Raw genomic sequence first — 8203 nt, forward strand, 5'->3', positions numbered from 1 at the left:
CCATTCCTGATGCCTTTAGACTTGCACAATACCATGGCACACAAGGACTCTCCACGTGAATCAGCCACAAGCCATACCCATTGCACAGAAGGGTGTGATGATGGTCCACCGGGTACTGAGTAATGGGACCCAGGGGCCCAAGGCTCTGATAAGAAATACTCTGAGGCCAGGAGACAACCCACATGTAACAGCCAGAGGAGAGGGTGATGACCGTGAACCAGAACAGACTGCCCCCTGGAAGTAAGCCTCATCGCCTGCCACCTTCCCCATCACTGCAGCACATCCCCTGGAGAATATTTTAAAGAGTTTATTTGAGCCAAACTTGATAACCAGAACAGCGAGCAGAGCTTTTTCTGTCCCCAGAATCGGGTGTCAACAAGTCCAAGAATGAAATCTGGACCAGAAGATTTGAGCAAAAGTGTGGAGCATTTATTACAAGCAGATTCAGGCTCCCCGCGTGGGGAGGGGCCCACTAATGGTCTTGGGTGAATATGTGCCACCAGCCTGCTCTGTGTCCACCCGTGTGCCCACCTGATTCCCCCCTCATTGTTCTTGCCCAGAAAGGGACCTGCATGTCCCCCGTTCCCCTGTGGGCGTTCACCTTACTGTTACAGGCCCTTCCTCATTTCCCAGGCCTCCCGCTCTGAGTCCAGAAACGTTCTGTTATGTCTGCCTGGTTGGTCCCTGTGGTTGGGCTGCTCAGACTGCCCTGCCTGCCCCGGCTACCCTCCACCTGCCTTTGTTTCCCATGGACACTGCCCTGTCTGCCTGCCCGTCAAGGTAACCACTCTAAAAGCCTCCCCTTCTGGACGTGTGTCTGGGGTCCTCCAGGAACAGGAAGCTCATCTTCGTAAAACACAGGGTCTCTTTACAAACACCAGAGTCACTGCTCAGCCTGGGCCCCTCCTCTCGCCTCTGCTGGCCTGGGATGGGCACTAGGCCCTCTGTTTTCTCTGCTGTTGTTAGATTTCCAGGGCGGTTGCTCTTCTCCCTTCTCATTCTCTGTTTGTTCGAAAGGAGTCACTGAGCAGAAGGGGCTGAAGCTAAATGGTGGTGTAGGCAGCTCCAAACTCTTGTTCCTCCACAAAAACATCAAAAAACAAACCGAAACTATCAGAACTGGCATCTGTCGGGCTCTCAAACACAGTCAGAGACCTGCAGCCACTGAGCGAACCCTGAGTCACGTACATGCTACTCAGAAAGGGAAGGATCCCGGGGGTGTGGCTCAGAGGTTGAGCATCCTCCCAGGAACCATGAGGTCACAGAATGATTCCTGCTCAGGGCACATGTCTGGGTTGTGGGCAGGGTCCATGGGAAACAAAGGCAGGTGGAGGGTAGACCGGGGCAGACATGGCAGTCTGAGCAGCCCAACCACAGAAACCAACCAGGCAGAAACAACAGAATGTTTTTAGACTAAGATCGGGAGGCAGCCCATCCACTTTTGTCTCTAACACAGTTTCCGCCTCTCTATCACTCTCTTCTCCTCTCCCTCCAAACTCAATTTTAAAAACCGTATTTTAAAAAAATGAAGAGAGAAGTAAGGCTTCGTGGTGTTTGACATTTCCATGCCCCACCCCCTCTGCAGAGTGACTGCACTTTCCAAGTGGTGGTGGCCACCTTCCCAGAGGAACAAGTGACCACACTCCCAGGTTCCTGTGTCCGTCTGTCCTCACCTGGGGCTGTGGGAGGATGGACACAGGTGGCCGCTCTCCTCTGAGAAGGGAGGAGCTCACCTGCCCCCAAGGAAGACGTGGTGCCTCAACTCTCTACCCAGAACTTTGATTTCTAAGACCCAAAATATTCCTTTTTTATCTTTTTTTCATCCTCACCCAAGGATATTTTCCCATTGCTTTTCAGAGAGACAGTGGAAGGGAGGGAGGGGAAGAGAGAAACATCGATGTGAGAGAAACACATCAATTGGTTGCCTCCTGCACAAGCTGTGACCAGGGCAAGGGCATGGAAGGGGCCTTCAACCAAGGTACGTGCCCTTGACCAGAATCGAACTCGAAACCTTTTGGTTCCCAAGGGTATGCTCTGTCCACTGAGAAAACCGGCCAGGGCAAGGACTCCATTTTTTAATATTACTTATTTAATTATTTATATTTAATAATTTTTTATTGTTGAAAGTATCACATATGTCCTTTTTCCCTCCATTGACCCAAGCCAGCCAGCCCCCACCACCCATCAGAAATCCATTATTAAATGATGGAAATTCTCCCACTTTGAGAGGCTGGAAATAGGACTTTTACACAGGAACAGCAGGGAAGTTAAGGGAAATGTGTGGTTCTAGAAGACAGCTGTGTGCTTGTGAAAGTGGCAGCAGGTTTGAGACAGAGGCTGTGGCCACAGCGTCCAGCCCAGCCTCTCCTGCCTCCTCACATGTAGAGGTTCGAGTTTTGTGGATGATCTGATTGAGGGAAAGAACAGGAGAATCTTTCAGCTTCACAATAAAAGCATCATCCAATTCACATTCTTATTCCCAAATTCAGAAAGGCAACATGGCCCACAGAGGGTGAAGGAGAGTGAGAGGAAGCCCCATCCAGGTGCCTCTGGACAGCACCCCTGGGTCCTCATCAAAACCCCAAGGAAGGAGGACTCTCAATCCTGGAAGCTGCCCCCAAAGGAATGGGGTCAGGGTGACGGGTCTCAGGAAAGGAGGGAGGGAGGGGGGTCAGGATGGGAACCCTTGTGGCCAGCATCCTTGAGCCCTTTCTCATCTGGGGTCGCCCCTAGGATGACAAGGTCAGGCATGCAGCCCAGGGTCCCAGCTGCACCCTTATGTGCAGACTCCATGCAAATGGGGCTCTCCTCCTGCTAATAAAAGAGGCCCTTGCCCGGCATGTTGGGGAGACACCCAGAACCCAACCACCTGAGACAGGACCCCAGCGGCTCCACCATGGACTTGGTGCCAAGCTGCGTTTTCCTCCTGATCATTTCTCAAGGTCATTCTCAGGAGTGGGGAGCACTGAGACCTGTGCCTGTGCCTGTTGGTGCTTCTGTGTGATTCTCAGTCCACCTTGTGTCTCTGTGTTTGCAGGTGTCCAGTGTGAGGTGCAGCTGGTGGAGTCTGGGGGAGGCCTGGTGCAGCCTGGGGGGTCTCTGAGACTCTCCTGTGCAGCCTCTGGATTCACCTTCAGTGACTATCGTATGAACTGGGTCCGCCAGGCTCCAGGGAAGGGGCTGGAATGGGTCGCATACACTAGTTATGGTAGTGGTAATCCCATATACTACGCCGCCTCTGTGAAGGGCCACTTCACCATCTCCAGAGACAACGCCAAGAACACGCTGTATCTGCAAATGAGCAGCCTGAAAGCCGAGGACACGGCCGTGTATTACTGTGCTAGAGACACAGTGAGGGGAAGTCAGTGTGAGCCCAGACACTAACCTCCCTGCAGGAAGGTCTCTGACCACCAGGGAGCACTCAAAGTCCCTGAACACAAGGACCATCCTAGCAGCAGGTGCAGTTGGAGGTCTGGTCTGGTTCCTGTGTGGTTTCCTCTTCCTGTCAAAGTTTCCCTCAGGGAACCTCTAGATCCTGGAAGTCAGAGTCTCTGAGTGGGAAAGTCTGTTGTAAAGAGAGACAACTTTCTCCTGTGAACAAAAGGCAGAGAGTCTCTTAGATACACACTTGGGCCATAATAAGTTTTATCATCAAATCTTCTGACCCACGTCACCTGAATCTAACAAGAGGCTCCAATGACTCAACAATGCAGCTCCCCTGAATGTTGGACCGTGGGCCACACATGTGTGTGAACCCAAAGCTGCAGAAGAAGGACCCACAGGTGACAGTCCTGGTCTTGTCCTCATGCTCACAGCACCCAGAGGAGTGGACCCCATGCAGAAGCAGAGACACAGCAGCTGGTACAGATGTTCATGACACACACACACCAAGGGCACGTGGGATGGTTATTATACTCCTGATTGAAACCCCTGAGAAGCACAGGAAAGATCACTCAGCAAGTCAGACCTGCTTGGATGGAGACTGGAAAGGAGAGGGTGCAGGGCTTTTATTTTGGCGAGGTGGTGGGGGAGGGGGAGGAATTCTGCCTCCAGGGACTTGTGTGGTTTCAATCTCCCAATAACTTCTACCAAGAAAACTATGGCCTCCTCCCTGAAGCCTGGCACTGCTTTCCCTGTGGCCCCTGCAGTCCCAGGCCCAGGTGAGCTGCCTCACTTACCACCTCCTCCTAAAGGCCCTGCCACCAGCTGGGCAGCCGCCACCAACTCGCCACTGCCATCCCGTCTTGGTCCTCACATTGCCATGGGCCAGAGCAGGACTAAGCGCTTCCAGAGACCTCAGTTCTCCCTCCAGGCAGCTGTCAGGCCCAGTTGGCAGCAGCAGAGAAAGGGACTGAGCAAGAGGAGGCGGAGCTGCTGGGAAAGCTCCAGCCCCCAGGGCCCAGGTCCATAGTGCCTGTGCACGGGGTTGGACCAGCTGGTGCAGCAGCAGCTGGTGCTCCTGGGCCCCTGGATCCTGGTTGGCCTGGACCCCTGCGCCCTCTTATATGGCCGCTGCTGCTGGACCCCAGCCTGGTGGTGAGGGAGAGGCGGCGGCACCTCAGGGATCTCAGTGCTTTGGAGGCTTTGAGGTTTGCGAGGACATGGTGACTGCGGATCCCATGACCTGGGTCACACTGCTCCCAGAGGGCAGCGCTGTGGGTTCAGACGCGGGGCCTCCATGGAGGAGAAAGAGCAGAACAGAAACCCTGTGAGAACGTGGCCGCGAGGCCGCACGCGCTGGGGAAGGTGTGTGAGCGCAGTGATGGCGCAGCGTCTGTGTCAGCACAGAGGGCGTTTGGAGATGGTGGGACCGTGTTTGGGTGGGTTCCCCCCAGGGGACCTGGCTGCTGCAGGAGCATGTTGTCTGCGGGCGGTCCCTGGGGTCCCCCAGAGCTACTGGAAGCTCTCGGGGCGCAGCATGGAGCGGGCTGGAGGCCACACGCTGTCTCCTGGGGGGTCCCTGGAGCGTGTCCTGTGGGAGCCGCTGGGGCGGCGCAGTGTGGACCCCAAAGGACATGGTTCCGTCCAAGAGCCAAGCAGGGATCATCAGCGCCTCCCAAGGGCTCATCCGAAGTTTTGGAAACGGACACGGGCGCAGTGGGCACTCAGAGGCAGGAGGCTGAGATGGAGATGGAAACCGCCCTGGAGGCCGAGGAAAGGCTGGAGAAGGCGAAGGGCGGGGTCTGACCACAGCGATGAGATGGAGGAGGCTCCTCCTGAGAGAAGGGTAAGGAGGAAAATGTGCATCTGGGACTGACTTCCGCCCGCTCCCCAGAAGCCCAGAGGCCCAGCGCTGCTGAGGGCGCAGCAGACCCGCTGCAGGTTCCTGTCAGCAGGTGCTCAGCGCAGATGCCTCCGACCCGCGTGGGAGGAAGAGCTTTCCAGGGACCAGAGCGAGGCGCATGGAGAGCCCCTGGCGAGGGTGGGCAGATGCTGTCACCCCTCTGCCTCTTCCCCGAGATGCCTGCTGGCCTCACCCACCCCCCACTCCCAGGAAGGGGTCTGAGAAACCCGCCTTTCCCAGCAGCGCTGCAGGGGCACGTGTTCCAGGATCCCCGGTGGAAGCCTTTGTTAGAAAGATGGACACCGTGCAGTGCGAGCCCGCGGGGGTCTCCACAGTCTCCTGTCCCCGCTGCAGGCGGAGCCCCTGGGCGGGCGGCCCTCCAGGCCCTGGCGCAGTACCTGTCCACCCGCTCTTTACTCAGGCAGACTTTCCAAGCACATGGACTCCTGGAAGCCATAGGCAGTGCCTGGAGGGCCCTTCTGCAAACAATGGCCGCCAAGAACAGTTCTCAATGCCTGACCCCGACCCACTGGTGACGCTGTGCAGAGCAGCATCCAAAGGGCAGCGTGGGGGGCGGGGGGGGGGGGGGGAGTGAACGTGGTAAGTATTTTGGGAACCGCAGGCAGCGTCCTCGCCAAGGAAGACGGTGCCCTTGAACCTCTCAAGACCATCAGTGCTTCTGCTGGAGGGGCCACCCAGGGCCGCTCGCTGGTGGTGGGGGAGAGGCCCGGCGCCCTCTTCCATTTGTTCCTCGATGGCAACGAAGCTGAGAGGGCCTCCTGCAGATGCATTTGTTACCTGCCCTGAAAGAATCCCAGCCGGTCTCCAAGGTGAAGATCCGAAAAGAAGGGAAGACAGATACAGCACGATCAGCTGTGCTTCTCCACAACGTGAAGATGCTCTGGCGGAGGTTTGTTGCTTATCAAGGGACTTGAGAAAAGACTGGCTGCTTGACCCGTTGAAAGAGAGCAGTTCTTGTCCCCAAGTGTTCACCTCTACAGGGTCCCTGGTGCGTGTGCATTTCTGAAAGCCCTTGTTCAAGGTCTGTATCTGTGTGTTGATGTGAAGGTCTCAGAACTCTGAAGCCTGTCAGAAACCTTCCTTCCTTGAGTTCTGGGATCAGAACAGAGTTTCTCCTGCTCTCTCCACCTTAGTCTCCAGACAGGGAGGCTGGCAGCACGGAGGAACCTCAGGGGGTGTCCGTGAGCCGTGCAGATTTGACTGAATTTTGAAAAACAGGAAAACCAAAAGCATTGCTTGGATGCTCTTTTAAGTCAATATCATTGTATATTGGCTGACTTTTTAACAAATTTCAAGACAAGCTTGATAAAATATTTTTGGTATGAAGTATATCAGTTATGTTTACCTTTTGTGAAGTGAATGAATTGAATTTGTTTTCCACTATTTAGTAGAATGTACGAAAGAGCTAATGAGATCTCTATCACCCTCTATAGAACCAGATCAGATGGGTATTGCTTTGTAACCTCTCTCCTTGTTTAATTTGATATCTCATCAGAATTGGAGGAAAATATTTTTAATAAATATGTTTTTAATTAAAAAAAGAAAACGGTGATTTCTTATCTGATTTCCCATGTGTGGGGCAGATGGAGAAGAGGCGACATAGAGCCATCAGTTGTTAGATGTCAAATTAAAAAGAAAATGGACTATGGCCCCTCATTTTACATACAACTATACAAAATGAGCAAAAATTGAGGGAAAAATAGGTCCTTATAACTGTACTAAAACCACATGTAAAGAAAATGAGGAGAATAATTATAAGTAAGCAAAAGATGGTGATAATGATGTTGAGAATGATGATGGTGGTGGTGGTGGTGATGATAGAAATGTAAAGGAATCTTGGTCCAATATCTTGTTGGGAATCTGCCTTTTCCCACCAATCAGTCATCAGCTTTTTCAAAGACCTGTGTCAACTTACAGTTGGGCCATTGGGGTCTCAATCCCTAATGGCATCTGAAGAGGAAGCGCCTGCTTTGTTTCCTTATAAGAAGTCATTGTGTGTGGACAACCAGCATGTTCATAGAAAACGAGAAGAATGATTATAAGTAAGCAAATTGTGATGATGATGATGATGATGATGGTGATGATGATGAGGAGGAGGATGTTCATGGTGATTACAATGAAGATGATGGACTGAGACAGGAGCCCTGGTCTAATGGAATGAAGGCTCCTCATACAGACACACCATCACCTTGGCTCCTACAGTGAGGAATGTCCACTCTTCCCAGTGAGTGTTGAGAGATTTCATAAATGGGACCCCAATGAATTATGCAACTTTGGTGATTCATGGTGAGATCATGTGATTAATCAACCCAAAGGTGTCCAAGTTGGAATACCTTGGACCTGGAAAGGTGTCACCTTCTAGAACAGAGACACTGGGGGAATGTGCATGTAGGAAACAGGGGTCTTGTTCCCACCAGTTTGCAGTGACAGGTTCCTTATTTCTCTTGATCCCTGCCTGCATTATCTTTATCGTTTCTACTTCAATCAACTCCTGCTCATCATTATTCAGGAATTTCCTACGATGACATGAGGTGTCTCTATCATCCCTACACTTCACTTCCTTCTGGGCCTTCTGCTAGTTTTCCAGAAGCGCTCCCCTGCTCTAGCCCCTGTGGCTGCTATAGCCAAGCCACATGGGCCTTGGAAGCCCAGCATTTACTGGTGAATTCTTTGTAAAATCACCCAAAACAGGTCCCATCCAAGAAAATACTGATGAACTGAACTTTAATAAAAGTAAAAATATCTGTTCCACCAAATATTCCATCAAGAAAATTAAATGACAACTTAGCAATAGAATATTTTCCTAATCCTGTGCCTGATGGGAGAATGTGTGCATTGCACATTCAGGTGGTGGTATGTGAGGGGGAGAGCCAGGCACCCTCTGAGCACAGTGAGCAT

The 8203-nt window shown here is 52.5% G+C and overlaps 1 pseudogene; it reads left to right on the forward strand.

The window, feature by feature from the left end:
• The first annotated feature begins 1956 nt into the window (after positions 1–1956).
• Positions 1957–6246, forward strand: LOC138999268 (HEAT repeat-containing protein 3-like; annotated as a pseudogene).
• The last annotated feature ends 1957 nt before the right edge of the window (positions 6247–8203 follow it).

The sequence above is a fragment of the Myotis yumanensis genome, unplaced genomic scaffold (genome assembly GCF_028538775.1).
Source record: "Myotis yumanensis isolate MYYU_CA2020_CCGP unplaced genomic scaffold, mMyoYum1.0.hap1 SCAF_1, whole genome shotgun sequence".
Taxonomy (NCBI): domain Eukaryota; kingdom Metazoa; phylum Chordata; class Mammalia; order Chiroptera; family Vespertilionidae; genus Myotis; species Myotis yumanensis.